Below are 6,000 nucleotides of genomic sequence, written 5' to 3'. Positions count from 1 at the left end.
AATATCTCTTGGACAGTAAGAAAAATTATATCAATAAATGAGAATTTTGTTATGAGTTAAATAATTCACCATTATTTTCATATACGGTCTCTATCTTGTGATGTAGATGAAGAATTAATCGAAGATTGAGTTTTCTGCAGTCTTTTTGAATCCCACGGCCCAGTCTATCAGCTCCTCATGTATGATGAAACCTTGACCACATGGATCCTGGGGAACAAACTCTCTTACTTTCACCTGAAGTCCAAGACCTTTGGGAAATGATATAGTTCAGAATTTCATGCTGTGACACAGAGTTTCTTTTCTCAGTCAGTGACACATGAGCTCCAGTGCTGTTTTTAAATTGGGTGTTTTTTAGGAATGGGTGGAGCTGAAAGGGAGACATAATTGGGAAAGGAAATGAGGATGGAAATTGAGGACAGAAAACTCATATAGAAACGGGTGGGGCTCCTGAGTTGCCCAGCAATTAGATTTTTTCCCCACTATATCAGTAATCCTCTGACTAAGTTCAAATTGGGGAGTGTTTACTGTTTTGCATACTTAAGTAAGAAGGCATTCCTTTCTGCCCTTAGAGAGCACATGGTGATTTGTTTAAACCATTCCTGAAGCTTCCATGTCCAGGGAGCGCTGTAGGGCTAAACCTGAGCTGCACCCAGAGCAATGAGGTTTGCTTTAGGGGTGCTAGGGTGTTTCCTTGAACTCAAGAAGAGACAAAGAAAGACAGCTTGCTTCTTACTAACTTTGAACAAAATATTTTATTAAATGAGAGAGAAAAGTTGAAAGCTCCTAGTAATCAATATTCATACAATAATTGACGTAATTTATATATAAATGTATAACTAATAATTATATAATACATAAATATATATAAGGTTATATATATACATAAATCAATATATATTCACAATAAATGTGTGTATTTAGATCTGCTATCACATTAACTTCCTTGTACCTGAGAGCAAGAGTTTCAAGACACATTATTCATAGGTTTTGGATTTATAAAAGTCTAGGTTCATCTAAGTAGAATTGAAAATGTCTTGGGGAAATTAAAATATATTTCAAAGTATTGGGGTTCTCATCTGTAAAAAGGGAATCAATCTCCTTGCTTCCAAAAGTCATTTTAAATTTCAATGAAGAAATATTTATTTAACTATCAGTAGCCTTTCTAGAAAAATTCAGGAATGTTCAAATAAACTGTCCTTTCCCCAGTGGCATTTAAGATATCACAGGATAGGGCCAGAACTAGATTTTGAAAATCCCTGAATTTTCAAATTCCCTTGGATGAATTGTCATTAAATCTTATCTTAAAAACTTACCTCTCACAGTGAAAGTTTTTAATTGATTATTTTTAGTTAAAAGGGTTGACACAGTTGCTAAATAGCCCCTAGGATCATTAGAGATTTACTTGCAACATGTACAAAACAACAGCAATTCATTATGCTCAAGTCACCGCTGATCAGTCGCAATGTCACTATTACAATTCCATATCCAAATGAAATAACTCTCGTATCCTAAAATACAATAATGGGAATCATATTTAAGGGAGAAATTTTACCTGCTAAGTGAGATACATGAGCTGACCTGCATCCATTATGGACACCACTTCTGCTTTTATCAAAAGCATTTCATGGAGGGCTCAGGCCACCACATCCACAGCATGATAGATATAGTAGCTGGATCCAGACATGGTCGTGTCTAATTTGTCCTTTGGCAGAGAATCCAGGGAGGCATTGAGCGAACACTCCAAAATTTTCCACATTTAGTTCCTGCAAATGAGCAGTTAAAAATTTCAAGCCATAAATTGGTAAAGAGAAAGACTTCTGGGTATTTAGAGGGGCTAACTGTCCATAGAGAGTGTTTAAATCCAGATATCACAAAGTTCTGGTGTGCAAAGGAAAGACTCCCATGGTAAGAATGAAAAAGTGTTGAAGTGGAAAAAAAGAAGCATCCCACTGTGGTGTAGTGATCCACACCTTCTGAATGGTTAAATAATACTTTCCTGCAATGCTCACACTTATTAATATACTTGTGTCACCATACATGGTTAACATATTGGTTGGTGAGCCTATGATTCTGACCATGAAGGTCCAATCTTTTGAAGTGTACGTCCTCTTGGTCACAGGTATCTTAGTCACAGGGAGGCACCGTTCATAGTCTCCTCTCTTCTAAGTTCCCAGAGGAACTGCTCACTTTTTATATCAACTGACACTAAAATTCCCACCCAGGTCCAGCCGAAATGTATCAACATCGAGACCCTTCTGACGACTAAAGATATGTCCTTGGAAGCCATCTGATAGAGAGGAAAAGTAGTCCTTACCTTTCAGTACAGGATCAATATCTCCATAGGTGATCTGAATCAAAAGAGAAAAAAGGTTCTGTATTGAGTTCTCTGGAAACAACATAAGCAGAATTTCAGCAAAATTAATATGATCAGGTAGCTAAACTTATATTCTTGGCAATAACTCTGTGAATATGAAGCAATATTATCTGATGGTAGAAGTGATTGAGGGGAAGCTTGGCTTTGAAGCCAGGCTGCCTGGGTTCAAATGCTGACTCTAATCTGACTAGCTTAACGATATGGAGAAGGTTACATAACCTCTATCCATCTTAGTTTCTATAGCTCTAAAAATTCCCATAATAATGGTACCTTTTCATTGCCTTTTATTAGGATTAAATTTGTGACTATTTGCAAAGTATTTGAAGAGTTTAAATTTTTTTTTTATTTTTTTTCATTTTTTTGTTTATTGCAGTAACATTGGTTTATAACATGGCATAAATTTTAGATGTACATCATTATACTTTTATTTCTTCATAGATTACATCACATTCGCCTCCTAAATACTAATTACAACCCTTCACCACACTCTTGTGCCGAATTATCCCTTTCGCCTTCCCCTCTGGTAACCACCAATCCAATCTCGGTCTCTATGTATTTGTTTGTTGTTGTTATTATCTACTACTTAATGAGTGAAATCATACGATATTTGACCTTCTCCCTCTGTCTTATTTCACTTTGCCTAATACCCTCAATGTCCATCCATGTTGTCACAAATGCCTGTATTTCATTGTTTCTTATGGCTGAGTAGTATTCCATTGTGCATATATACCATATCGTCTTTATCCACTCGTTCCTTGTTGGGCCCTTAGGTTGCTTCCAAGTCTTGGCTATTGTGAATAAAGCTGCAATGAACACAGGGGTGCATGTATCTTTACATATTGGTGTTTTCAAGTTCTTTGGATAAATACCCAGCAATGGAATATCTGGATCATTTGATAGTTTTATCCTTAAATTTTTGAGGAATCTCCATACTGTTTTCCATGGTGGCTACACCAGTTTGCACTCCCACCAGCAGTGTATGAGAGTTCCCTTCGCTCCATAGCCTCTCCAACACATGTTGTTTCCGGTCTTGTTATTTATAGCCATTCTGACAGGCATGAGGTGATATCTCATTGTAGTTTTGATCTGCATTTCCCTGATACTTAATGATTTTGAACATCTTTTCATGTGTCTGTTGGCCATCTGTATATCTTCTTTGGAGAAATGTCTGTTCAGGTCTTTTGACCAAGTAAAATAGTTTTAAGTACATGTTTACATATAAAATTTTACTAACTATAAGATAAATAACTAAGGTGTGGTTATTTCAGAATATCCAGCTTCCACTCCTTTGAGAGAATTTGGGCAACCACATTTCCAGAAGCTACGGTGGTCTGCTTTAGCCAATGATGCTAGCCTCTGGTTACTTCATCTCTTCTCAGCTTCACACACCAAAATAATGAATCCACCGTATCAAGAACTATCTGTGGTAGGTATTTTCCTATTAGGGAGATATGCAAACCCACTTTCTTCTTTTCCACTTGAGTGGCCACAGAATTTCACCAAGGAGGAAATCTTCAGTCTCTCCAGATACATCCCCCCAACATGCTCATACCTGTGGTATTTGTAGAGCTTCAGCAGTGTCCCTATCTGGGCAGAGAATGCTGGTGTGGTTCCTGCAGTGACAGCCACAACCTTGATTTGTGCCTAGCAGGTGTCATTAGGGATCTTCTGGCCCCCACCCAATGACCACCTCATGGTGCTCTCCAAGGTGCTGACATCACTGTTGAAGGAATTGTAGACATGGAAACCCAGAGACACGTTGGGGAGCAGCTGGGGGCTCCTGTTGGTCTCCTTGAAGGCAGAAACAAAGACCAGGACATAACGATAGTATTCGTAGTTCAACCTGTACCAAAGCCATAGTATTAGAAATAAGATAAAGTCATTCACTTCAGGAGTAACTCCCGTCGGAAAAAAAGGAGGAAAAGCATGGCATTTTGACTCAAGCAAGTTGTTCATTCCAGAGCAATTATTGTCTCTTCATGACTTTGGAATCCAAAGCACATGCACATGGTGTTCCTAAGCCTTGGAAGATCCAGCACTACCGCTCTGCACTCAAAAGTGATAGACCAATGTCCTAAAATGAGTTAGTTGGAAGGGTGCTTAAGGGGAAAGGACCAATTTACATATTTGTTTACAAGTCAAGCACTACTTCATGCAGTGACAGCAACATGAGGTTGGTCATGGCCAAGTGCCGGTATAATGAGATGAAGCAAAAGATCATGTTCCATACAAAGAAACTAGGTAAGACATGGAAGTGCATAAGAAAAGCTTGGAGGAAGGGCAAGTTGAATATAGAATGGTGTCATCAAAACTTTTGCAATACACCTTTATAAAACTGCCTGCCTCGCAGAGCTAGGAAACACATCTCACCAGAAGCAGGGAAATTGCACCATAATAAATAAGGAGATAGTTTTAGGGAGAAAATAAAGAGAAAGGCAATTTATGACTCTATGGTTTTCTAAAAGAGTAAAAACAATTCAGAGTCCAAGGAGCAAGGTAAACTTGCAGCTTTTCATATGTTTATTTACCGATTATAAAACCATCATAGGCAGTGAGCTTTACAGATTACCTTTGGTTTGATTCCTCTCTTGCACATCTAATTTCAATCCAACTTTAATTTTCAAACAATTTAATTGATAAGGTACAACATGCAATTCCAGAAGATTGGAGAGTAGAGTGTAGGCTTTTGTCATTCTACTATTAAAATATTATTTTCATTGGTGAATACAGCTTTAAAAGCCAAAATGTTGGGATACTGTAATTCTGAGTCACCCAGAGACACTCTGATTGGATTAAAAGAGGGCTTGTATTCACTTCCTATTGCTACTCTGAGAATCTACCACAGATTTAGAGGCTTAAAACAACACAAATCTATTTTCTTGTACTTTGGGAATTCAGAAATATAAAATGAGTCTCACTGGATAAAATCAAGGTGTCAGCAGGACTGCATTCCTTCTGGAGGTTCTAGGGAAGTGTCCATTTCCTTGCACATTCTAGCTTCTAGAGGCTTCCCACTTTCCTAGGTAATAGCCTCGTATCACTTCAATTCCTGTTTTTGTTGTCATAACTCCTTCTCTGACTCTGACTTTCTTGACTTATCCTTTCACTTGTAAGGACGCTTGTGATCATTTTGCACCCATCCAGATAATTCAGGATCATCTCCTCTTCTCAAAATCTTTGATTCTTCACATTTGCCAAGTCTCCTTTCCATGTGAGGTAACATATTCACAGATTCGAAGGATGAGGACTTTGTCACCTTTGAGGGCACGTTCCACCTACCACAGGACATAACTACATTCTTTCCAATACTTGAAGCAAAACACAGAAAAGACTAAAGTAGATAGAAATGTTATTCCATTTAAATATGAACCAAAAGAAAGCACGAGTATCCTTGTTAATATCTGATAAAATCAGACTTCATATCAAAAAGAATGTAAAATATCAAAGGTGGTGACCATATGTGGTGAAAGGAAGAGAAGATCAAGTACTTACAGTGAATATATGTATCTCCCCCAAAATGAAAAAAAGTTACTATTTATAGACCCATGTGCATAAGTACATACATGAACAACCAGATTTGGAGCTTTAGCACAACCTCTTAGAAATGGTCAAATTCGAGACAAAAA

Source organism: Diceros bicornis, assembly GCF_020826845.1.
Source record: "Diceros bicornis minor isolate mBicDic1 chromosome 13 unlocalized genomic scaffold, mDicBic1.mat.cur SUPER_13_unloc_1, whole genome shotgun sequence".
NCBI classification, from domain to species: Eukaryota; Metazoa; Chordata; class Mammalia; order Perissodactyla; family Rhinocerotidae; genus Diceros; species Diceros bicornis.
This window is presented reverse-complemented; position numbering follows the sequence as displayed.